The sequence below is a fragment of the Rana temporaria genome, chromosome 7 (genome assembly GCF_905171775.1).
Source record: "Rana temporaria chromosome 7, aRanTem1.1, whole genome shotgun sequence".
In the NCBI taxonomy this organism is placed as follows: Eukaryota; Metazoa; Chordata; class Amphibia; order Anura; family Ranidae; genus Rana; species Rana temporaria.
In genome coordinates this window covers 176,478,095-176,505,480 of record NC_053495.1, presented here as the reverse complement: position 1 = coordinate 176,505,480, position 27,386 = coordinate 176,478,095, and the positions used below count along the sequence as shown (strand labels likewise).

Below are 27,386 nucleotides of genomic sequence, written 5' to 3'. Positions count from 1 at the left end.
TGGTCGTGTGTAGGCTTTAACGACGTGAAAAAACTGCGCATTCTCAGAAGCAAGTTATGAGACGGGAGCGCTCGTTCTGGTAAATCTAGCGTTTGTAATGGAGATAGCACATTCATCGCGCTGTAACAGACTGAAAAGCACGAAGACTGAAAAGCGCGAATCGTCTCCCACCAAGCTTTTACTAACACAAAATCAGCAAAAGCAGCTTCCCCTTTATAGTGCCGTCGTACGTGTTGTACGTCACCGCGCTTTGCTCGAGCATTTTTTTTTTCACGATCGTGTGTAGGCAAGGCAGGCTTGACAAGAATCATGTCGAAAAAAATGTCGTTTTTTTCTAGACCATTAAAAACGTGTGTACGCGGTAAAAGAGGTTTTTATTCTTGTCTTTTCCTGGGACATATTCACCTCATAATCCCTGTGTTTACCTTGTATTAAAGTGTTACTAAACCCGGTAATATGAAAATAGTTAATCCGTCCCCCCACAGTGCCCACAGCTTATAAATCTTTTTACATAAAAATACTGCCACTATAAACCTTTTTGGATAATCAGTATACCACGGTCACATAATAAACTGCACAGTTTCTCCAGTGCTGAGAGATCAGAAAGGAGGAGATTTTCACTTCAGCCTGTATACACGCCCACATGTGTGATGTCAATATCATGTGACCTGGCTAGATCTGAGAACAAGTAAATGTTCTCTCCGGCATTTTAGACACAGCTGAGCATGTGCACGTTGGCTACTCTGCCTGTGTTAGCTGGCCTTTCCCACATAGACAGTGCAGGAGGGGCATCGTTGGAGCATCTTTGGAGCAGCTTTTGGGCGCTGAAAAAAACGCTCCAAAAACGCCCCTCTCCATTGAAATCAATTGAAAGCGCTGTAAAAACGCCTTACCCTTTCACACTGAGGCACTGCAAAAACGCCCTAAAACGTTAGGGTCTTAGCGTTGCTTTACCAGTGTTTTTCGGGTGCTGGCAGTTTGAAAGGGCTCTGAAAGCACTCGGGCTTTCACATTGGGATTGCAGATGAGGCTTCGCTCGAATAACGCTTGAATAACGCTCGAAAAACGACCCAGTGTGAAAGGGGCCTTAAAGATAGAAAACAAAAACACTTAATATGCATCAATATTATAAATAACATATAGTAAATAAATGAAAAACATCGAAAAAATTATGTTCAGAAATCAAATGTGAGTCCCATATATTGTGCAATCAACCAAATAGTGTCCACATACTGTAGGTAATTTAAGGTATAATGAAAAAAATCATAAGAATAATATAAAACCACTTCTCCAACACCAAATGTGTCCAAAACTCCAAAGTCTGTGCTCCCCAGGTGTGCTCTCAAAATGCTTACCGGGTCAAAATGACCACTAAGCTATAATGGTCAAAATTCACTCAGAGGGTTATTAGATGCAACAGATTCAATGCACCCCAAACAGAAACTCTTCACCATAAGGCTGCCACACACTGGAACTCATAGTTTCACCATGTTATCACCATAGAAAGGAAGAGCAATCTCCATAGGGTAATACCGCTAAAACAATATTTATTTGAAAACAAAGTGCGCATTTACAAGACATTTCTCATATAAAAATCACCACAAGTATCCCTAAATAGCAAGCACCATCCACCTGGAGGCTGTGTGTGGTTACCTCACATCTGTAGGCCCCACCTATCCAGCGCATTTCGCTGCAAATAGCATCATCAGGGGACTGGCCCATTCACACGTTGCCACTAGGTAGCATCCCCCATAGATAAATAGTGGATAATGTTAGAGAGTAGGAGGAGTTTGGGCAGAGAATTGAGAGGGCAGGACTCAGACTCTGAAGCTGGTCCCCATGGGACTTTTAGTAGTGATATGTACAGTAGTGCTCCCAGCGACTGGTATTCTTTAGCCAGTGTATACCTGGAGAGATCCTGGTGTCCTGGAGTTGCCTGACCTGAGAACATACCAGTGGCGTAGCGTGGGTTGTCACCGCCGGGGTAAGGCAAGTAATTTGCAGACCTTTGGCACTCCCTTAGTCCCTTCCCACAATAGTACTGACCTACCTGATTCCTACACCGACCACTACACTGGCCTACCTGATTCCTATACTGACCACTATACTGACCTACCTGATTCCTATACTGACCACTACACTGACCAACCTGATTCCAACACTGACCAACCTGATTCTACACTGACCAACCTGATTCCTACACTGACCACTACACTCACCTACCTGATTCCTATACTGGCCACTGCACTAACCTACCTAATTTCTATACTGACCACTACACTCACCTACCTGATTCCTATAATGACCACTACACTAACCACTGCACTATCCTACCTACAGTATTCCTATACTTACACAGTCTCTCTCTGTCTCTCACTCTCTCAATTTCTCTCTCTCTCTCTCTCTCAAGGCCATGTCCATCCCCCCGGGGCCAGCAACATGACTCAAGTCTCACCTTCTCTTTTTTTGTTCTCCATCCATCCGAAGACAGCAGTGGTTCACAATTTCAATTTCCTGTGTCCCCTGTGCTCTGGCCGACATGTTCAGTGTACGGCGCTTTGTGATTGGGCTCATGGGGTCATGTGCGGAGGTGGGACTCCAGGAGCAACTGCGATTTTGGATAGGCCAGCCTCCCCGCCTCACATGACCCCCATATGCCCAATCACAGGGCGCCAGACAGTGAACAATGGCGGCCAGAGCGCATGGGACACCAGAAATTGAAATTAGAATTAGGAGGAGGCAGCCGGGTAGTGACACACACTGGCGTGGAATTTTGCCCCCTAAAAGTAGCGACTGGGGCCACGGCCCCCTCCGCACTCCCCACGCTATGCCACTGGAACATGCTGACGACCACTACCATAATTGGTATGGTAATGTACAAATGCTAGTGAATGAACGCTTCGTGTCTCTCTCTGCCAGTGGGCACTCACACCAATGTAAATTAGGGCAAAGGGTTTATTGTTTTTTTCTAGTGAATTAAACATTATGCCCACGATCTTAATGGCCCTGCCTACATAAGTGTTCATATACCGTCGCCACCAGAAACCTGTACAAATGAATAAGAGGTTAATAGACGCCATGGATTTGCGTAAACACTTGTGACACTGGGGCGCAAAATGAAGCTCCTTCTTGATGGTGTATGGCCCTTTGAGACCATGTGAATTAGGCCCTACAGCCAAAGCTGGACATTCAAAAACATACATCGCAAATGATTGTAAAAGTGAGTAATCAACTTTAGCAAGCTTCTAGGTTTTCCTGTTTTCCATAAACAGTTCACTGAATCATTTGATTTGCCTTGAATAACTCCTAAGCCATTATTTTAAAAAAGCCAAATCACTTTTTGTAATAATATTTCAAATATTCCGAACAAGATTGTTTATGTGCAAATAATGTATACTGAACCAGAGCCAGATCTAAAAATCTTAATAAAAAGATGAAACAAGCATCACTATGCAGATTAAAATACTGAATTCCCAGTCAGTTTTTAATAAGAGTTTTTTTTTTTAATCTTCTTCTGCAGAAATTGAATATTTAACAGTTTGGGATGGCTACACAATACCTGGTGGACACATCCATGTAACTGTAAGTAGCAGCAGATTTTTTTTTTCTCACATAGGTTGTTCATAGTCAAGTTAAAGCAGAACTTAATTCTCAAAAGGGAGTTAGTTCCACTTTGACCCCCCCCCCCCAAGACAAAATTGTTGGAATTTTTTCTGGTACAAATATTTTATTCAATTTATAAAAGAATAACAAAGAAGCATCCAAACTGTCCATGCAGGGGTTTGGTGACATAACTCAGAGGGAGACTTCACATACTGTCAACCAAAAACAATAATGCCCTCTACACACGATCGGAATTTCCGATTGGGTAAAATCCGATGGAATTTTCCGTCGGAATTCCGTTCAAGCTGTCTTGCAAACACACTGTCAGACCAAATTCCGACCGTCCAAAACGCGGTGACATAAAACACTATGACGAGCCAAGAAAAATTACGTTCAATGCTTCCGAGCATGCGTCGACTTGATTCTGAGCATGCATGTTTTTTTTCTCCGTCGGAGTTCCACACAGACAATCGGAATTTCCATCGGAAAAAAATAAAACATGTTCTATTTCTAAACTCCGATGGAAAAAGGTCTGATGGGGCCCACACACGGCCGGAATATCCAATGAAAAAATGCCGTCTGACTTTTTTCATCGGAAATTCCAATCGTGTGTACAAGGCATAAAAGAAAACAGTGGCATTGGTTATATGCAAAACCTAGAAAGTTGAAGTAAGGTCCAGGAAAATCCACAAGGATGTCATCGTCAAACCTGAACAGGCTAAATCCCTGAGAGTAAAACAATGTAATTATGCATTCAGGGAGCGGAAGGTAACTACAAAGAGAAAGAAAGGGGGCCCGAGCCCCAGGAGGAAAGAGAAGAAAAAGAGAACAAAACAAAAGAGTAAGGCCGCGTACACACGATCGGTCAAAACCGATGAAAACGGACTGAAGGTCCGTTTTCATTGGTCCAAACCGATCGTGTGTGGGCCCCATCGGTCAGTTAACCTTCGGTCCAAAAAATTAGAACTTGCTTTAAAATTGAACCGATGGACGCCTAACCGATAGGTCAAAACCGATCGTTAGTATGCAAAAGCATCGGTTAAAAACCCACGCATGCTCAGAATCAAGTCAACGCAGGACCGTTCTCATAGGTTAACCGATCAAGCTGACTGATGGTCTGATGTGCCTACACACCATAGGTTAAAAAAACGATCGTGTCAGAACGCGGTGATGTAAAACACAACGATGTGCTGAAAAAAACGAAGTTCAATGCTTCCAAGCATGCGTCGACTTGATTCTGAGCATGCACAGGTTTTTAACCGATGCTTTTGCATACTAACGATCGGTTTTGACCTATCGGTTAGGCATCCATTGGTTAAATTTTAAAGCAAGTTCCTATTTTTTTAACCGAAGGCTAACCTCCCTGGCGGTATGATTCTTTCAGAAAAAAGGTGCTGAAAGCGGTACCATTATTTGCAAAGAAATTTGGCGTTTTATACTGTAGGCCTGTAATTTTTAGGAATAACTCACTTAAATCTGACCAAACAAGAGTCTAGTAGGCATCCCGGGTATGAATTTTTTTTAAAAACAAAATTATAAATTATAATATAATAAATAATTATAAATAATTATAACAAATAATAATATAATTATAATAAAAATTATTCAATAATGTAATCAACTCAAAATCACTGAAATTTGCTCAGTTGCAGAATTGTCGCTGTCGTTACTTTTATTTTTTTATGACGAATTTCCCCACGAATCGCTATCGCACAATTCTGCAAGTGATTATAATTTATTATCGATGTTTTCTAGCTGCTCTAAAACCATTTTTGACATAAAAAGACACTTTTGGTTGCTATGGACAATCTACAGTTTGCAGGCAGAAAGAACAGTTTTTATTATATAAAAGAACATGTAGGGCACTGGGCAGAACAGTAGGGACAAGGGGGGTGTGTATTTTTTACATACAGTACTGTAATCTATAAGATTACAGTATACTGTATGTAATGTGTTTGTTTACGTTTTTGAATTTGGCGCCGTTCTCCGCTCCCGTGCGTCGCGGAGATCGGCGGCACAGAGGCACTGTGTGAATCTAGCAAGGTCCCGCTCGCTCACACAGCGCGATGGCATCGCTGGATCCAGGGACAAGGTAAGTAAACACTGTCTGTGGATCCAGCGAGGCAAGCCCGAGTCTGACTCGGGGTTACCGATCCTAGCACAAAAATCTAACCCGGAGTCAGACTCGGGAATACCGCCAGGGGGGTTAACTAACCGATGGGGCCCACACACGATCGGTTTGGACCGATGAAAACGGTCCATCAGACCATTCTCATTGGATGGACTGATCGTGTGTACGCAGCCTGAGGCCCCGTACACACGAGAGGATCTATCCGCTGGAATTGATCTGCGGATCAGTTCCAGCGGATAGATCCGCTGGTGTGTACAACCCAGCGGATCTTTTTCCGCGGATTTTTTTCGGGCCAGCATGCTAAGAAATCTATCCGCTGGAATCGGCTCCAGCGGATCGATCCGGTGGTCTGTACAGACTCACCGGATCGATCCGTCCGAACACATCCCTCGCATGCGTCGTAATGATTCGACGCATGCGTGGATATCCTTATATGACAGCGTCGCGCACGTCGCCGCGTCATCATCGCGGCGACGGCGCGACACGTCACCGCGGACGGAATTCCGCTGGGATTTTGATCTCCTGGTTAGTACAACCAGGAGATCAAAATCCGCCAGAGGATTAATCCGCGGATACGGTCCGGAGGACCGTTCCCGCGGATAAATCCTCTCGTGTGTACCCGGCATAAGGAGAAAGGGGAACCAAAAGGAAGCCATCAGGAGAGGAAGGGCAAGGGGTATATATGGACTCAGGATTGTCAGACGGGTCAGTCACAAGTGTCCGATGCTAGCTGGAGGAAGAGAGGGAAATGCGTATTGGAGCCAAGGTTACCAATTCTTTAAAAATTTGGCATGAGATTCTTTGAGAACGCTAGACATCTGTTCGTTGAGCATTAGAGCAAATTGTTCGAAATTAAAAAAAAAAAAAATTATGTTTTGAGTTCTAAAACAGTCCAGGATGGTATATATACCCTATATATAGAAAAACGTGGTGAAGGAGGAGTGTGGAGCCCCCGAAACACATTTCCTTGGAATTCATAAAGACTGGCGCAGACAGGTTTTGCAAAAGTGTTCCAAATGCGGGAGTGTACCTGCACACCAGGATCTACAAAATTGGGTCCAAAACTTTAATAACATAGTATCAAAAAATAAAAACAACGTTTCTGAGCCACGCAGGACCCCTTCATCATTCATGTGACCTGTGCACATGCCTGATGAAGGGGTCCCGCGTGGCTCAGAAACTTTGCTTTTATTTTTTGATACTATGTGATTAAAGTTTTGGACCCTAAATTTGGAGATCCTGGTGTGCTGGTGACACTTCCTTCTCATTTCAGCACCCAATCAAAGATACAACCGCTTGTGCAGGAACATGTGCGTTGGGAGTATTGCATTAAAAATGTATGTACCTGTCTAGAACTTGCACCTGAATTTTGCACATGCTGCTCCACTGTTAGAACACATGCAGGACACATTTGTAAAAATCTGTATGTCATAAGGAAGTTGGTGTTAATTAGCTCCACTGTTGCAAGATACGAACTCTCAGTATTTTATTTTGAAATTGGAGCAGGTATTGCGCCACAAAGTGTAAGTGGAGCAAATCAGAAATATCTGAATTTGGAGCGCGAGTCGCTGTCAGAACCAAAACTGGTGCAGATGTTTTGCCCTTGAGTTGCAACACATTAAGAGCAATTAACGCCAAAAAAGTGGAACAGCAACAATAATTATTAAATTTCCCCGTTGACTTTTGTTGCAGAAAAAAAAACTTTTATTGGACTGTATGAATTAGTATGGTGGACCCAGCTTTTTATTTATTTTTTAGGAATCTAAAAGGGTCCAGCAGGACACCTCAGTTGTTGGTGAGCAGCCTCCAGGACCCTATACCACATATAATGTTACAACAAATCCCCACAAGGTTCAAGCATTGGGTAAGAGGCAATAGGAACCACCCAACATGGGAAAAACTGGGTCTTGGAGGACATACTAGAGCATAATTTAGATTAATTGGTTATGCACCATGAGTTGTTCATGAGCTGAATAATTTATATGTGGCAGCATTTTTGTATACATTGGTAATTGAACAGGACATGATTGTGTTTATCTAAAGACCTAGGGCCAGATTCACAAAAGAGATATGACGGCGTATCAGGAGATGATCCGCCCGTCCTAACTATGCGGCTGATTCATAGAATCAGTTACGCATAGATAGCCCTAAGATCCGACAGGTGTAATTGACTTACACTGTCGGATCTTAGGATGCAATTCTATGCCGGCCGCTAGGTGGCGAGGCCATTGCGGTCGGCGTAGAATATGCAAATGACTAGTTACGGCGATTCACGAACGTCCGCGATGCCCGTCGATCTAAATTTACGTAGTTTCCGTAGCGATACGCGTCGTAAAGTTAGGGCTGCCTCCTAGGTGTTCTAAGCAATATTAAGTATAGCCGTCGTTCCTGCGTCGAAATTTAAAACATCACGTTATTTGCGTAAGTCGTCCGTGAATGGTGCTGGACGCCATTTACGTTAACGTCTTAACAAATGACGTCCGTGCAACGTCATTTAGTGCAATGCACGTCGGGAAATTTTCCCGACGGAGCATGCGCAGTACGTTTAGCGCGGGAACGCGCCTAATTTAAATGGTGCCCGCCCCATTTGAATTAGGCGGGCTTGCGCCGAGCGGATTTATGTTACACCGCCACAAGTTTACAGGTAAGAGCTTTGTGAATCAGGCACTTACGATGTAAACCTGCGGCGGTGTAACGTAAATGGGATACGTTACGCTGCGTGGAGCAACGTAAATGTACCTGAATCTGGCCCCAAGCTCCTGCTGCGATCAATCTACCCTATGTTGGCATGGTGTCCACAGTAGCCTTTGCAGTGGCAAAGCTGTGTAGGATTGGCCAGAAGAAGGATAACTTTGTTGCAGTTGGTCAGCTTAAACATGTATTGCAATATATGTGAACTAAATTTCCCTGTTTTTCACTGCATAGTTTGCTGGGAAGGGTTTAGCAGTGTGCAGAGGGTCCATCCAGAATTTGTACTGCCATGTTTTATGCTCCCCCATGTATGGTGGCCATATTGCTGCTTCGTCAGGAGCTGTGGCTATGGTGCAGCCTCCATCTCTGAGAACCACAGTTTACACTGTCAAGAATACGACTTTAGATAAAGGGGTAGACGGGTGCAGAAACGGATGCCAGTGTGACATACCAGTTAGTGAACCTAGAGGGTGGCCTCCTGTTGGTAGTGTAGTGACAGGGACTGCTAGGAATATTGGCTAGGGAATTTAAATAACCGACCTTGAACTTGGAGATGTTGAGGTTGGGTGAGCAGAACCGAGAACACAGGTCACAAGCTGAGTTTGGTAACAGCCAGGAAGGTAGGTACAGAATCCAAGACATAGACAGGCAGGGATCACCAACGTGCTGGCAGCAAGGTACAAAATCAGCAGTCAGAATTTAGTCAAAAGTCCAGACCAGAGATGATAACATGAACCAGTAGCAGGCATAAGAAGGCAGGGAGAATCCAAAGAGGAGTCAGGTGGAGCCGGGTCAGTAACAGAATCAAGAAGGCTTTTAGGAACACAAGTCACAAGGATAAATTTGAAGACCATCCAGCAATGATACTAGGCAGGCATTTAAATAGGCTGCCAGAAGTCCACAAGTACATTATGGCTCGAATGCACATGAAAATGAACACGACCGATCTGAGGTTCCTGACATCCAACTTCAAATTTGGATCACTGAATAGGTAGACTGTATCTCCACCATTATTTTAAATGTAAATTAAATAGTGAACAGATTTGAATTGAAGAAAATGCACCTTTAATGCCCTAGTTCCACAACTTTCTTTTTCTATAGCTACAGGGACTATTTTAGCCTCCGTCTTGAAAATTTGCTTTTTGTAATGAAACATTGTAAGAGTGCTTGCAAATAGTTATGAATCATGTTCAGTTTGGTAAACAAGAATCAAAGACTATTCTTCAAAGGCTATTTTACAGCTTGTACATTAGAGATAGGACATTTGGGTTCAATACAGAAAAAATGCAATTTCACTTTCAAAACTACATTCACTTATTGCACTGGAATACATCCAAGGCAAACTGCTTGTAGAAAGGTACTCACACAGTGCAGCTGCTCTCTGTATTTAAAAATTGTTCTGATTCCTTGTGTGTATGTGGAAAAAGTAAACATATAGAAATATATTTGAAAGAAATTAGAAGTTTCAATATGAGGCACCCGGGGTGAAAAGCTATAGAATGCAGCTACAAAGATAAAGTATTCTCATTAATAAATTTAGCTGGAACGATTAACTATTCTCAGTACTGAATTTTTGGGAATGTGTCCAAATTTGAGCATTCCCTTTAAATCTGAACTCCGGGCAAACAGCTTAATATCAGATAAAATGCATATATGAGAACTGTTTTACTGCTAGAAAATTTGTATAGTTGTCTACCCAGTCCTGAAATTTACATTTCCCCATCTCATACCAGATGACGCCATGTCGTACACACTTATAGACTATGGGCCATATTCTCGAAAAATATCCGCCTGCTGCGCTTAGGGCACTTACACTCCGCTGTCCCAACTTACTGGAGCAGGTGTTGTATTCCCCAAACACTTGGGGCCATATTCTCGTAGATCGGCGCATATTTAGTGAGGCGGAGCGGACCTCCGATGCGCACCGCCGGCTTAACTTGGCGAGAGCCGAACCATATTCCCGAACCCCCTGCGTCCTACGCTGCGCTCGCGTAACTTAAATGTGTTGGCGTAAGTAGGCGCAAGTGACGGTAGGAGGGATGTGGGCGTGAAGCATTATAATGATCCGTGACCCCATGCAAATGATGTCCAGACCTAACGGCGCATGTGCCGGACGTGCTCCGCCCTCTGCGCATGCGCACAATGACAATAGGCGTAAATCCATGCTAAGTTGGGCCGGCCCAGTGTATAAAAGCTTCAAGCATCCGCCCAGCTAGTGCAAAGTGACTCCCTTGTATTTCCCTATTGGAGTTTTCACTTTGCTGCTGCTGCTATGCCAAGGAAAGACCGCAGGAAAAAAAACTTCAGCCCTGCTGAGAGGGAAGTTATTATCTCAGCAATGGAGCGCTATGATGCCAGGCTCCATGGTGCTGAGAGTGGCAATACCAGCAAAATCAAAAAGGAAGAAATCTTACGCAAAGTGACGGCACAGGTCAATGCCCTTGGCCATGAGGTGAGGACCCCCCAGGACATCTTAAAAAAAATGAATGACCTGCGGGGGGTGGTCAGAAATAAAATGGCCACCATTGCCAAACATGCCAGGGGCACTGGAGGTGGGCCACCCTGTCCGATCCGGCTGTCAGAGGAGGAGGAAATTATTGCCAGATGCCTGCGGAGGGAGCAGGTGGAGGGCCTGGAGGGCCATGACTCCAGTGACCCACCCATGAGGACAGGTAAGTGTGTTTTATCTTCTATATGGTGTGTAGCATGTTTGGGGGGGGGGACATGTGACAAGTGTGTGGGTCCACCAACATGGGATTTTTTTGTGTCATCCACAGGTGTGCAGGAGGGAGCTGGGCCGTCTTCTGCTGTCCGTCCAACACCATCCCCCCAGCAGTCTGCTACAGTGGCTGACCCCCTGGGAAGCCTACAGGCCTTTTTGGAGGGGAGTGGCCAGTCCTCCGCACAGGAGGTGGTTGAGGAGGATATTGCCCATGAGGAGGTGGTGGGCAATGAAGAGGAGGTGGCCCAGAGTGTGCAGGAGGTCATTTTATTTCTTGACGACTCACATGAGATGCCCGGAACATCACAGCACCACCCAATCACCAGCCCCTCAGGGTCTTCCATCACCCTCTCCAGCCCCTCCCGTCCCATGCCCCTCACCACCAGCCCCTCACGGCCCTCCCCCTATTCAAGGGCCCCAGGCACTCCTGTCCCCAGGAAGGCCACCCATAAGACCAGGGGTGTGGCAGGAGTCCTGCAGGAAAAGCTGGTCAGGCAGCAGGACCAGCAGAGCCGCCATATGGGGGACATTTTGGAGGAGTTGAGGCGGCTCAATAATAGCCTGTCCTCCTCTGGAGCAGTGCCCGACGCTCTGCAGGATGTGGCAGGAAACTCTGCAGCCACCATTACAAGTCTGGGTGAGCTGCAAACCACCACAGCCGAACTTGTGGGGGAGGTCAGGGGCCTGCGGATGGCTGTGCAGGCCCAGACTGCATGCCAGGAGGCCCTGCTCAGCCGTATAGCAGTGGCTCTAGAGGGCAGACAGCCAGCCAGGGAGGCACCTGGGGATGTTAATCCACCGAGGGAGGCTCCTCCACCTGATGCCCCACCACCCCCAAATGAGGCTCCCCCCAGACAAGCGAGGGCCAGGAACCTGGGCACCAGGCGGAGTCCGCGCCGGGGCCGGTGATTTATTTGGGCTTCTTTATGCTCTAAGTATGATTTTTGATTTATGCTCTAAGTAAGAGCTTTTTAATATTATTTTATTTATGCTCTAAGTAAGAGCTTTTTAATATTATTTTATTTATGCTCTAAGTAAGAGCTTTTTAATATTATTTTATTTATGCTCTAAGTAAGAGCTGTTGTATTTTTTGTGCTGCACAAAGTAGTGCATAGCACAGTGTGAATGGTGTGTGAATGTGGGGGGGGGTGACACTCCTGCCAGTAAGGGGTGTCACCCTCGGTCGCTGGGGATAAGTTCTCCCCAGGTCCGTGTGAAAGGTGTATGAATGGACAGCAACATCATTGGAGCCTTGACGCGGCGTTGCTGCTCCTTAGTACCGTGCGGTGTACTTCGGTCTAATCCAATGGGATGTGCATGTGGGGTGTGTGTGCTAGGGACCACAGTGGTGTGCATGCGTGCATTTTCTGTGTGCCATGTTTAATGTGTGTGTTTAACGTTCAAAGATTCGCTCCACGAGACATCTCCTGACTGCTGTACCATCAGCAGACGGGGTAGCCTCGGTTAGGGGGGGACATGGTGGTTGGGGGGTCAGGTCATCACGTAGGTCAATCTGCAGGCCCTTTCTCACTGCGAAGTTGTGCAGCACGCAACATGCAGCGATGATTTGGCACACGAAGTTGGGGGAATACAGCAGGGTACCCCCAGTCTTATCCAGGCATCGAAATCGTGACTTAAGGAGGCCAAATGTTCGCTCAACCACTGCACGGGTGCGTGCGTGTGCTTCGTTATATCTTCTCTCTCCTGGTGTTTGCGGATTGCGGAATGGAGTCATGAGATGAGGTCCCAGGGCATATGCAGAGTCACCTGGAAGGGAAAAGACAGGAGGATGTTAGTCATGCATGTGCCCCTCGTGATGTCTGCATCATGGGGGGGGACAGTCATACCTGACACCCATGTCACTCACCAACCAGCCAACTGTCCCCATACACATTATGCTCAAATTGTCTTGGGATGTCACTTTGCCTGAATATAAAGCTGTCATGGCTGGATCCGGGGTGTTTTGCACGGACGTGCCATATGAGGCCATGTGCATCCACGATCACTTGGACATTGATAGAATGCCAATGTTTTCTGTTGCGGTATATGTGCTCGGTCTCGTGGGGGGGCTGTATTGCCACATGGGTACAATCAATTGCACCCACAGTGCGTGGGAAACCATCAATTAGGCAGAAATCTGTCATTGCCTTCAGCCGCATGTCCTCCTGGGTGGGTCTGATTATGTGGTGCGACATGCGTCGGAGTATTGCGGGGACAACTTGGTGCACGCATCTACTCATGCTGGTTTGGGATATCCCAACCACGTCTCCACTGGTTCTTTGAAAAGAGCCTGTGGCAAGAAAATGCAATGTTGCCAGGACCTTCACCAGTGGCTGCACTGCATGGGATCGTTGTGTTGGGCTGCTGATGTCATTCTTCAGGGCTCTGGTAATTTCAAGGATGGCATCAGGGTTGAATCTATAACGGTGATACACATCCACATCAGCCATGCCAAAGAGACTAATGCGCTGTGGGTAGATCCTCTCACGTGCCCTCCTCCGTGCCCTCCTCCTTCTAAGTGCCTCTTCCTCCTCACACACTAGCAGTGCTAAGACCACGCCTGCCCCTGGCATGTTGGCATACGAATGTGTTGTCCGTAAAATTTGGTTGCTCAGCTCGTCCGGGATGGTGCTGCTGTATTTGCTTTTTTCAAGCTAACTTACTCAGGTCTGGAGCAAAGTTAACCGAGCTTTATAAGGGGTAACTTTCAGCCGGACAATCGTCTTACGCGCACAGCGCGTAGCCTAAGCCGATCACGCGTAGGTTCGGGAATCAGCGCATCTACATCATTTGCATATTTGAATACTAATTCTATGGCAGCCTAGGATGCCTTCAGCGGAAATATGCGCCTACGCCGCGTACACTTAAACGAGTTAGGACGGACAGGAGTAGCCTGATTTCTGGCGGATCTGGTTCTGTGACTATGGCGCATAGATAGGACGGCGCATCTTTACACTTACGCCGCGCATCTCCATATACGCCGGTGTAACTTGTTTGAGAATATGGCCCTTGCTCCATAAGTTGGGACAGCGGAGTGTAAGTGTCCCGGCGTAGCCTGGCGGATCTCCAAGGGGGCGTCTTCTATTCAAATGAAGCGCGCCCCCGATGCGAAAGAACTGGGCATGCGCCGGGCTGCAAAAAGCCCAGTGCGCATGCTCCAGTTCTCGGCGGAAAACGTCAATGACGCCGACGTGTGCGTCATTGACGTAAAGTCGTATTCAAGAACGACTTACGTAAACGACGTACCCGACGAAAAAACACGACGGGGACCCGACGCCATCCGTAACATGGCCTACGCGAGACTTGCGGAAATTGAATCCTCCATATAGCAGGACTAAATTTCTGCTTACGCAAACGACGTTAGCGACGGTTACGCGACGCGAACTCGTTCGGGAATCGGCGTAGAAGGATCATTTGCATATGCAAATGACTCCTTCACGTAAATGCCATCTAGCGGCGGCCGGCGTCATTGCATTTAAGATCCGCCAGTGTAAGTGACTTACAGATGGCGGATCTTAAGTGTATCTATGCAAAAATGATTCTGAGAATCAGGAGCATAGATACACTGGCCTAAAAAGGGAGTTACGATGGAGTATCTGACTTACTCCATCGTAACTTCACTGAGAATATGGCCCTTTGTCCCTTCCCTAGACTGATTTGGGGTGACAGTTTGTACTATATGCCTGATCCCCCTCTGCATACTTAAAGTGGCAATAAATGCAAAACATATTGGGGTGGATTCAGGTAGGGGCGCGCAAAACTGCGGCGGCGTAACGTATGACATTTACGTTATGCCGCCGCAAGTTTTACGGGCAAGTGCTTGATTCACAAAGCACTTGCCTGTAAAGTTGCGGCGGCGTAGCGTAAAAGGGGCCGGCGTAAGCGCGTGTAATTCAAATGATCCCGTAGGGGGCGTGGATCATTTAAAATAGGCGCGTGCATTGCGGTAAATGACGTCGCAAGGACGTCATTGGTTTCGACGTGAACGTAAATGGAGTCCAGCGCCATTCAAGGATGACTTACGCAAACAACGTAAAATTTTAAAAAAGCGACGCAGGAACGACGCCCATACTTAACATTGGCTGCGCCTCCTAATAGCAGGAGCAACATTCCGACGAAAACTACTTACGCAAACGACGTAAAAAAACTACCGCCGGGCGCACGTACGTTCGTGAATCGGCGTAAGTATGTAATTTGCATACTCTACGCTGACAACTATGGGAGCGCCACCTAGCGGCCAGCGTCAGAATGCACCCTAAGATACAACGGCGTAAGAGACTTATGCCAGTCGTATCTTAGGCTAAAATCGGCGTATCTAGCTTTCTGAATACAGAAAGTAGATACGCCGGCGCAACTTAGCAATTACGCGGCGTATCTATGTATACGCCGGCATAATTGCTCTCTGAATCTACCCCGTTTTATTTTAGATAAAAGTAATGTCCCGTACACACGATCGGGATTCCCGGCGGTAAAAAGTCTGCCGGGAATCCCGGGGGGAAAACTGAGAACCTGCTCGGTCACTTTCTCCGTGTACACACCAGAGGTTTTCCCGTCGGGAAAACTGCGGTGAGAGCTTTGGCTGGGAATCCCAGCCGTGTGTATGCTCCACCGCAGTGGTTCCCATAGGGAAACTGCTGGGAAAAAGACCGCCGGGAATCGAGGCAGGAAAAAGAAAACATGTTCTAATTTTTCCTGCCGCGATTCCTGGTGGTTTTCCTGTCGGGGAAACTGCCATGAAGCATACACACAGCCAGTTTTCCCGGCCAAAAGCTGTCATGGCAGTTTTCCCGACGGGAAAACTGGTCATGTGTACGAGGCATTAAGGAGCATTATAACCCCTGTCAGTTCTTTTTTTTTTTTTTGCTTTTGCTGTCCTATTGGGGAGTTGTATCTTCACTTTCTGTCCTATAGCAAAAGCATCGAAAGGAAATCCCTCCAAAGTGAGGAAATCCTGGTTGTCACTATAACTACTGTACCTTTTGAAAGATTCCTCTTCTTTTACTGTACTGTTGACAACCCCAAATTTGGGATTTTCACAGTACAAACAGAGAGGTTGAATCTCCCCAATGGGGGAGGGGTGGTCATGTGCTAGAGATCTGCATCTGTTCTTTAGTTTTCCTAAGGAGAGGAAAGTATGTCCCCGATTTCTGGGGATGGTTCCAAGTGTAAGGATTGGACCCTGGAAAACTTTGGACAATTTTGCACATGCCAAGTGCTAGAAGTCTACATTTGATCTTTTCTGAAAGCAGAGTGAGTTCCACCCAGAAATGGAACTCCAGCTGATCCTGTTCCAACGTCCCTGTTGCCCCTTGTAATAGTGTGTGGACCTGGATGTTGACCGCCCAGGCTCAAGTACTGTTACATGGGGGAGGTCATATGCTTCCCAATACCCAGAAACCCTTTTTTTTTTTTAGAGCAATGGATCAAGAGCTCTAATGTAAATCGGGAGGCTGTGAGGGAGCATGGATTGGTAAATTTACCTTTCTAGGGGGAACTATCAGGAGGCACTGCCACATTAATCTGTATAGGCAAAGTGACTATGGGGTTGATTTATTGAAACTGGAGAGTACAAAATTTGGTGAAGCTGTGCGTGGTAGCCAATCAGCTTCTAACTTTAGCTTGTTCAATTAAAGCGGGAATTCACCCAATTCGTTATTTTTTTCTATTTTCCCCTTAGCTTCATGCTCGTTTTGTCTAGGGGAATCGGCTATTTGTTTTAAAATATGATCCGTACTTACCCGTTTTCGAGATGCATCCTCTCCGTCGCTTCCGGGTATGGGTCTTCGGGAGCGGGCGTTCCTTCTTGATTGACAGTCTTCCGAGAGGCTTCCGACGGTCGCATCCATCGCGTCACTCGTAGCCGAAAGAAACCGAACGTCGGTGCGGCTCTATACTGCGCCTGCTCACCGACGTTCGGCTTCTTTCGGAAAATCATGACGCGATGGATGCGACCGTCGGAAGCCTCTCGGAAGACTGTCAATCAAGAAGGAACGCCCAGTCCCGCAGCCCATACCCGGAAGCGGCGGAGAAGATGCATCTCGTAAACGGGTAAGTACGGATCATATTTTAAAACAAATAGCCGATTCCCCTAGACAAAACGATCATGAAGCTGAGGGGAAAATGTGTTCGCTATGGGTGAACCTCCGCTTTAAGCTTTGACAAAAAAAAAAAAAACTGGAAGCTGATTGCTTTCTATGCAGAGCTGCACCAGATTTTGCACTCTCCAGTTTTAGTAAATTAACCCCCATGTCTCTTTATTTAAACTAAAAGGAAGACAGAACAGGCGGTTGATACTTCAGAACCACAGAAGGAGATCAGTCACACAGCAGAGCTGATTTTCAATTATTCGCTCTTCTACCCCAATCATCCATATCTTGCGTGATACTATTTAAAACTTTTTTTTTTCAAATGGAGACTTTAGTCTTTTAGTAAATATTTGCACAGGATGTCTAACAGTGTTTCCAGCAGCTGTGAAAACCCTTCTAGGGCAGATCTGGAGCTATACATTTTCATACATCTGCACAAAACATCCTAATTACTTTGGAACTTTAAATGTCAAGAAAGAACGATAAGCTCCCAGCCTACCCCACAGGTTGCAAAGCTTTAAAAATACGTGAAACTAAAGATCTACTGCTACTCTGATCAGACTGTCAACCTAGGGGAGATTTTAATGAAGGTGGAAAAGCTTTTTCCATTTCCAAGGTTAAACACATCTCTGGAGGCAGAAGGGTTAATTAAAACATTTCAATAAAGTGATAGCTGAAGCTGGGAGACACATTTCCTTACAAGTGCGACTTACTGTTTCTCTCTAAGGCTGGAGGAATTTCTATTTGAAGACATCTTTATCCTTTAGAGATCTTCATTGACTTGTATAAAAATACAGCTTTTAATCTCAAATCCCACTGACATTTACATATAAGCACCAAAAATGCTACTGGGCTTTGGAGATTTAATTTAACGAAAGAGAAAAGTATTCCCATTAAAGGAACTTTGCAACTTCTCACGGGTCAGAGAAGGCGGATTATTACCAAAATACCACCTGTATTTTTTAACTCATGATCAAGGCAGGAAAAAAAAAATGCTTAAAGGAAAACTCCTTTGTGCCCGACTGCCCGTCAATGATCATTAATATAGCCAGAGACTTAGTAATTATTTAACATGTGGTACAGGAAAGTGATACTTATTCCCATGATCAGGTTAAAAACAAAAGATAAATTCAGCTTGGTTGTGATCAGTGGAGCGTTGTCTTCTGTCTGCTGGAGGAGGATCCTTTAGAATGGAGCAGTTAATGAGCAAAGAAGAGTTTTGGATATCAAGGCAGTTCAATTAGGACCTGTGTGGAGGGGCTTTTGTTTGCTTCAAGCGGGTTTTGCATTCCTATTCAAATTTACAGAAGTTTAGAATATGCTGGAAACACGTCAAATGCAGGTCAGGAGGTTAACTGTAGGTCAATTGCACCAGTCAATGGATTCTGAATAATCTCTAAAGTGTCTCAAACAGAGCATAAACCCAAAAAACAACCAACTGATTCCTGCCCACACTTGGCATCCCTTTAATTGGGTCTATATGCCTGGGGGCAGGAAGCATCAGTGAAAATATGATTGATATTGGCTGTCACAGTGGTCATTAGTGTGGACCGAGAGCGAAAGCGGTCTTTGACGGTCCATTCCCCATACTGGGACTTCACAGCACAGAAACCCTGGACACCCATTGACGTATAAGTGCAGTGTGTGGGCATTCAAGTCCACCCTTTTGCCCCATATATCTTAAGCAGGCTCAAAAGAAGGAAATCTTCTCCAGGTGTGTGCAATATACCTTGACTGGAACCAAGTAGGAGTGCTAGCCCCAGCCCGCCTCCATAAAAACTTGAGAAAAAGAATGAAATGACTGCACATGCAAAGCTTCCAAAAGTGCCTTTTATTACAGACAGTCAAAATCCACCAGGGACACCAAGTGTTAGTCATGTAGACGCGTTTCACACATCTGGTCTGTGCTTAATGTGAAACGTGTCTACATGACTGGTGTCCCTGGTGTATTTTGACCGTCTGCAATAAAATGCACTTTTGGAAACTTTGGATGTGCAGATGTTTCTTCTTTTTCTTATGTTAGGCGGGCACAAGAAGTTAAAGAGTTCTAAAGCCCCCATACACATTATCAGTTTTCCTGCAGGCTTTTCTCTTCAGGTTTACCAAAACCATGTAGTGCAATGTCCTGCCTGATTGCAAACAAATTGAAACTCTTGAGGTTTGACCTCATATTAGATGGTTTTGGTAAACCTAAAGAGAAAAACCTGCAGGAAAACTGATAGTGTGTATGGGGCTTAAGGCCCAAACAGGTCAAGAAAATGGTGAAACTAAACCTTTCTCAGGGCCCTTTCACACATGATTTCTTTTTTTTATTAGGTATAAAGTACATACAATAATTCAATCAAAGTCAAATAGCCTATTCCGGCCCCAAAAAATATACAAAAATACTTTATTTTCCAGTTTTAAGAAAACCCCAACCCTGACCCAACCCCAACCCCTTAAAAACCTACCCACCCTCTTCTCTCCGACCAACCATCTCGTGTCATGTCTCCCTTTGCCTATTGCCCTTCCTGCTCTATACCATCCTTTCTGCAAATCTCTGTGTCTGCTTATATTTTAACCAGTCTTGCCATTTCAGTTTAAATCCCCCTTCTCCTTCCTCCCCCATAAGCCTTAGCTGTTCTGCATAATAAATATCATTTATTTTACATAGCCAGTTCCTCACCGTAGGGCTCTTAGGATCCTTCCACTGTCTGGGAATCAAACTTTTCCCTGCGTTTAGGAAATGGGGAAGTAAGGTTCTCATGTACTGTTTGATTGTCCCGTGAAACAGGCATACCCACGCCCCTACTGGTAGTTTAATTCCAGTAATTTCCTCTGTTACTAATATCACTTTGTTCCAGTATGTTTTCATTTTTGAGCAAGTCCACCATAAGTGTGAAATAGTTCCCGCTTCCGAACAGCCCATCCAACAGAATTTAGAGGTTTCCCTTTGATGCTATGTCCGGGGTTATATACCAGCGTGCTAGGCATTTGTAATTCATTTCTATCAAACCACAATTGGTTGATGTGATATGCGTCAACTTTAGTATTTTCCCAACATGTATCTCAGTTTCACCTGTTTCCAACTCCTCTACCCATTTTTAAATATACGGTGGTGGCCCCGAAATTTTTAGCCCAATCAAAATTTTATAAATCGGGGAGATCCCTCCCCTTTCGTTTGGCGCTGAGCACAAGCGCTCCAGTGGGAGCAGATTACCCTCCGGCCTAATCGGATAAGGGCGGGATTCCACTAAGTGTTTCAGCTGTGCGTACCGCCACCTGTCTGGATCAAATATTTCTTTTTTTATTATCAATTCCTCATAAGTGCGTATTTTACCTTCTTTTAATATATCCTTTAATTGTGCATCTTTTTTTTATTATCCAGTATTAACAAACTCGCTTTCCCCGGTGCAAAATAATTTGTGTCATTTAGTGGGATTAGTGGGGAATTATATCTCCATTTTTCCTTTTTGTGTACCATATCCCAAATTGACATTGAAGTCACACATGATTTCTAATCAGGTCCTCCTGTTGGGTTTTCAAACTGACCTGATTGCAAGCTCCATGAAAGTTTACCTCTGAGTCCATCCAAGTCCTTTTTTATTCATCTGTTCATAGATCGAACATTGGCCTGGAAAGGTCTGCTGTCAAATGTGGACAAAAGTCCGCGGAGTGGCCATGGAAGTCACAAAAGTGACTGCACCTTTTATTCTGGAGATCTGTTCATGGAGCCCTTGCTGAATGGACCAGAAATGGTCTGCATAAAAGGACTCTTAAAGAATAGATACATTAGACTTGCCATTTTTCTTTCAAGTTCAATCCCAGGACTGTCATCCCTAGGTTTTCTTCGCCAACTGTTATGTCGCTGACCCAGAAAAAGTATACAGCCACTGATGTGGCACCTTACCCACTTTATTCTGGCTCATTCACATTATGCAACTGTAGCACCCTCTAGTACTAGAAGTGTATATAGTATTTTTATGTGTTTAGAGTAGGTAAATTTGTGCAGGCTTGCCTGGCAGCCAAGCCTGTGTCTGTTTTTTTCTGGGTTGGGCAGAGATCCAGGGAGAGCCGGATGACTCACAGTCAGCATCACTGAGACCTTCCCCCTATTTCTAGAATGTGCTGGAACCTTCTAGAAAAAATGGGAGGGGAAGTAATGCGGAGCTGCCTGGAGTATTCTGAGGGCCCTGACCAATCCCCAACTTGGGTTGGCAGGGGGTAGGCCTTCTCAAATACTCTAAGTGTGCCCAGCTGGGGAGGAGAGTTAGGGTGGAAGCTGGAGATGGAGTGTTAGGCTGTTGTGGACTTTAGGGGGCTCCCCAGTCTCAGTGACCTTGGGTCTGGGCTCTGGTGCGGATGGGACCTTCTCAAAACCCATGGAGGTGTCCTGACCAGGAGGCACTGGAAGCAAGGAGGACAGTGGATGAACACTGCCGGGAAAGTCTCCATGAGAACAGGAACAGCCAAGAGGGCTGGTGAATGACACAGTCAGAGGGACTGGGAGGCATGGAGCAGTCTGGATATTCTGCAACAAGAAAAACAGACCTGTCTAAAAATTTAGCAATGACTTTGTCAAATATTACAGCAAAAATTACTTTTTTGTATGGTTTCTCAACCAGGGTTCAATGGAAGCCTATGGTTTCTCCAGAGGTTACCAGGGAAAAATAATATAAAAAATGACATGAATATATAAATACCCTTCTTTCACCAAAAGGAAGGAGCGATCATGAGCTTTCCATTAGCCGCCGGCAACTGTGCCGCAACGGGGCAGGGCGCATGCTCTCGGCACAGCTGTATAGCACCAATTCACGCTAATATGCAGCCCCTCGGTGCAAAGGCCCACCCGCCAAGAGGCCACATATTTGCAGCTGGCGCCAATGGGTTATACAGGAAATTACAGCTTCATAAATGGGGCCCATTATCTTTTCTTCCCAAACAGTAAGCGGGCAAACTGTACACTTGTGTTTTTGACTGCTGCGTCTTCCCTAGAGTGCCCCTTTAACTGCTTCCTTACAGAAATAAGTGTTTTCTCTCTGTGCGCGGCAAGCATTTGATCTGTGATGACATCCCGTGTATTTATAAGCTTTTTGGTCTCCACCTGCTGCTGGGGCGATAATGAGACACGGCAGGAGTATGTAAAAGATAGATTAAACAGATTACTTTATGCCGAAATCTATTTCAAGTGACTCCGCGGACAGGTAACCTTCACTACGCGGTTGTGTCTCAGAATTAAGAAGGATATTGCTTTCCCATTGTAACATCGTCCTGTGCTAATTAGGTTTGACTGAATTGGGTTAATTATTCTTATTTATGGCCTCTGTGCCTATACAGTCAATTTAGTCTCAGTCGCCAGTCGTGTCTTATATTGGAAGAGTTATTTTGGATGTGTTACGCCGATGCTCTGCAGGATAAACCATGCCACATATGTTAAATATCACTTATTTATAATAATTATGCCATATAAAATGTCTCTTCTGTGCTAATTATCAATGCCATCTGGGTATGATTTTCAAGGGCACTTTGGTGTACAGCAAGTGAATATTGGCATGCAAATACTAGCCCCAAAATATGTTACAGCAAGTTACAACGAAACTGTATCTGAGCACCAGCAACTGAAAACGCTATTTCATTCATTTTTCAGATTCAAAGTAAACCCACCCATGCCTTCATGCCTCCATGCTTTATTTTGTTGAGAAATCACTTTGAAAAACATCCCCAAGCATTTCTAGCCACAACCATCTTGCTCAAGGGCAGGTGATTCATGGAACACTTACTTCCTGGAATCCAGTTGCCCTTAGCTCAGGCATGCAGGCAAGAGGGGGAGTTTAGCTAAGAAAGCCCCTCCTCCAGATGCAAGAAAAAAAATTCCCATAAAGACTTATGGGATGTATGAATTCATCTTGGCCTAGGCCAGAAATCAGGAAGTAACTGAAGAAATGTAAAAGAGTAACTCCACTTTTGTTGAGAAAAAACATTCCCCTCTGGGTAATCTTTGTACATTACAAGAATTTTAACAAACTGTGTTGCAGATTCCTACCATTTGTTATTCTGAAGAAATCCCTGTATGTTTGGCTGTGTCCATGTGGGAAAGTGAATCTATTGGGAGTGGTTTATTAATTATCAACCAGCTGATGCACCTGCCGGGCTCTAATGAGGAAAGTGGCAGGGCCTGCATTTCCTTCAGATGTGATTTCCTATTGTGAGTATCTCACCAAAAATTAATTTTTTGTTGCAGGGGGTCTGACGTGTGTTTCAGGGCAGACTTATAAGAAAATCGGTAAGCCAATCACACAAGCAGGAAATGATGTTTCTGGGGGGGGTGTTCTGTACACATTCTGGTAGCCATATTGCATTTTACAGAAAACTACAGAGCTGCAGATTGAAAGGGAAAGGTCATTTTAAATAACATTCAATTACAACATGACTTGTGTCGCAATTGTATACGCTATATTACTTTTTTCTTTAATTACTATTTTCTAATATTTAAAAAATGGTTTAATTGTTTAAAACAAGTACTGTAAATATCATACCCCTGCCTATCGATTTACTAATGCTAGCATCATAAGGATTAAAAATAGTAAATGTTGATTGAGAGATTTTTCTTTAACCGCCCACCCATGTACTGCAGACGGGTGGCTGGTGTACGTAAATCAACTTACCCATATGTCACTGCCTGCTTCCTGGGTTTAGGTCACATGAATGCGCTTCCCCTATGATTGTACATAGTGGGAGGCTGTCAGCAAGTCCAAGACAAATATTCATGACTGTGACCTGCTGATCAGCTGTGTACAATCACAGCCAAGAACTCTGTACAGAGAGAACAATCTCTTAGTAAAAGCAGCACACTTTACACCTATTAAACATAGTTAGGCACACACGTAACCCCTTGATCACCCTAGATGTTATTCCCTTCCAAGCCAATGTCATTAGTACAGTGACCTTGTATAATATTAGCACTGATCACTCTATTAACCACTTAACAACCAGGCCAATTCTGACACTTCCTACATGTATAAATCATATTTTTTTTTTCCTAGAAAATTACATAGAACCCCCAAACATTATAAACGTTTTTTTCAGCAGAATAGAGAATACAATGGCGGTCATTGCAACTTTTTATCTCGCACGGTATTTGGGCAGCAATTTTATTAATTTTTTATTTATTATTTTATTTAAACGTGTTTTTTTTTAAGGCAAAAAACTGTCTCATGCTTTAAAAAAAACACTAACGTTAGCCCAATTTTTTTTGCCTAATGTGAGAGATGAAGATAGATACCTAACATGTCACGCTTCAAATCTGCACACACTCATGGAATGGCTTCAAACTTCGGTACTTAAAAATCCCCATAGGCAACGCTTTAATTTTTTTTACTGGTTACATGTTTTGAGTTACAGAGGAGGTCTAGGGCTAGAATTATTGTTCTCGCTCTAACGTTCGCGGCAACACCTCACATGTGTGGTTTGAACACCATTTTCATACGTATGCGTTCGTTTCTGCGTGCGAGCACACGGGGACAGGGGCACGTTAATTTTTTTATTATTATTGTTAATTTTACTTAAAAAAATGTATTTTGACACTTTAAAAAAATAAATAAACATTTTGATCACTTTTATTCCTACTACAAGGAATGTAAACATCCCTTGTAATATGAATATGGCATGACATGACCTCGTTACAGTGAGATATGGGGTCAATAAGATCGCACATCTCACCTCTAGGCTGGAAAGCCTAAAATAACAAAAATTAAAAAACGATCACAGCTTCACATTGTGCCCGGCCTCCGACGATCATAGAGACTCAGTCGACCATCTGGTCTGCTGGAAATCTCTATGATTAATATCCAGGGCCGGCGGATCCTCTCACCGACTCTCCGATTGCACAGGTGAGTCGGTGGAAGCACCGGAGGACGGCGGGAGGGGGGACATCCCCTCTCGCTGCCCGTAAAAACGATCAAGCAGTGGAACAGCCGCTATGATTGTTCTTATGGTGTAGGGAAATGCCGACTGAAAATGCTGATATCTGAATGATGCCTGTAGCTTCACCCATTATTCAGATATATCATCACAAAGCCGAGGACGTCATATGACGGCCAGCGGTCGGCAAGTGGTTAATGTCACTGGTGATGTCAGTAGCAGTTAGTCAGCCCCCCCCCCCCAAGCATCAGTTAGTGTCAGATTGACTGCCACACTATCGCAGTCCCATTATAAGTCACTGATCACTGCCATTAGTGGTATATAAAAATATATATATATTATTTTTTTACTGGATTTGATATGTTTTTTAGCATAGTAAAAAATATTGTTTTTTTTTCGAAATTGGCGTTTTTTGCTTTTTTTTGTTGTTTATATCACAAAAAATAAAAAAAACAAGTGGTGATCAAATACCATCAAAAGAAAGCTCTATTTTAGTGAAAAAATATGTAGTGCTAGTGCCTGCCTGATTGGATATAAATTAATCAGATACATTGAGTATTCTTGATATTACATAGTTATGGTAAACCTACAATTATTTGCACAATCTAAATGGCTTTTTACTTAAAAACTGTTGCCAAATTGTACATCTTCTTGAAAATGAAATAAATGATTATTCGGTGCTTCTATGATAGTTTTGTCCTTTGTAACACATGGGTGAGCGATAGTTTCAGTTCTTTCCGGGATCAAAAGTAGCAGAGCTTGGATGCCAGCAGCTATACATATATATCTATGTACATAAGTTTATATTTTATATATAAAATAAAATTTAACCATGGCCATTATAGTTTCTATTTAAGAAGCATTCGTGATGTGCCTGACATGAGCTGACGACGAGCTTGTGATACTCATGAATTTGATGCATTTGTTCAGCAGTTGCTACTTTTTTACAAGGTCGTTGTGCTAGAAGCACCAGAAAGGCAAATCAAACACATTGTAAATGCATGCTCTGAGCTTGCCATGTTTACAATGGATTTCTACTGATGGTAATGCAAGAAAAGAAAACAGATGGAGAGATAATTAATAGGACAGGCTGGGTTCTGAAAAATGAAAAACAATCCCAACCAAAAATGCCACAATATCTACCTTGTAAGGTTCTGTTCGGATTTCAACCATTGCTCTTGTTTGAGGTGACTGTAGCCATATTAGAGCACTTGCAACAAAAACAACTATGTGAGTACTATCTGTATTACTTTGCACAGACATCCACATTTTCAGGACAAGTTTTCTGCATGCACCCCCTTCTTCAAGGTCCAAACAGTACTAATACTCAACATTTTAGCAGAATGTTAATGTAGAACGCCAGGCTAAATCTATATGTAGCGGCCTGCTACTTTTTATCCTGCGCTGCTTTATAATTAGAGGGTAGTCTAAGAGTTAGTTGACTCAGACTGTATGATTTTTCCAAATTTGGACCTCTGTTCCAACTATGGCTGTACTATAAATGACCACTATTGTTGACGCTACCACCCCAGATTGTCCCGCTGTGCATGCTGGGGAGGAGAACTTAAGGGACAGACGCCATTGGACCGGGGATGGTCGATCGCTGGTCTGTCGTCCCACCACCCCCCGTAAGTGGCCCTCCTGGCCGGGGGTGCGTGTTCAAGTGTTCCTGGCTCCGGGACCACGTTGGTCCGGGGTTGTGATCTACTAAGCATGCTCGGTAGTCAGACTGGGTCTACGTTTGCAGAGTGGTCCTGTGCTGTCCGTCCTGGAGGGAGGAAGGCACTCGATGGAGAACCTATCTTGGAGAGCACCGAGCAAGAAGCTGGTATCTCAGGAGAGGCCTAGAACTTCATTGAAGGACGCACCATTACTGAAAGGCTGAATGATGGTCGCCTGTCAGTTTTAAGTTTACAAGTTTCGGGAGAGATCTGGGTGCTTAATCCTGTGTTGAGAGGATTTTGGACCGAACATACCTCCATCTGTGGGGGGGGGGTCTGTGGCAGAGAGTTTACCAATTTCCGTGCGCCATCCTGGCTGCTAGGCTAGTGAGAGAGGCCTATACGGGTGCACAATACCCACTCTGGCTAGAGTGGCAATGAAAGCTGTGTTACTGGAAGCAGGAGTGTTTCCGGACAGAAGTTGTGCACCTAAACCTATTACCCTTCCACCTCTTCAACTACTTATTTTATTCTTTTACAATGTATGAACAGAAGATCAGTCATTTCCCCTAGTGAGGCCACCCCCCCTACAG

At 44.5% G+C, this 27,386-nt stretch overlaps 1 protein-coding gene across 1 annotated transcript in view; it reads right to left on the bottom strand.

Moving 5' to 3' along the window:
- AGBL4 (AGBL carboxypeptidase 4) overlaps positions 1-27,386 on the bottom strand; it is a 2,019,815-nt gene that overhangs the window by 482,143 nt on the left and 1,510,286 nt on the right. The window lies entirely within an intron of this gene.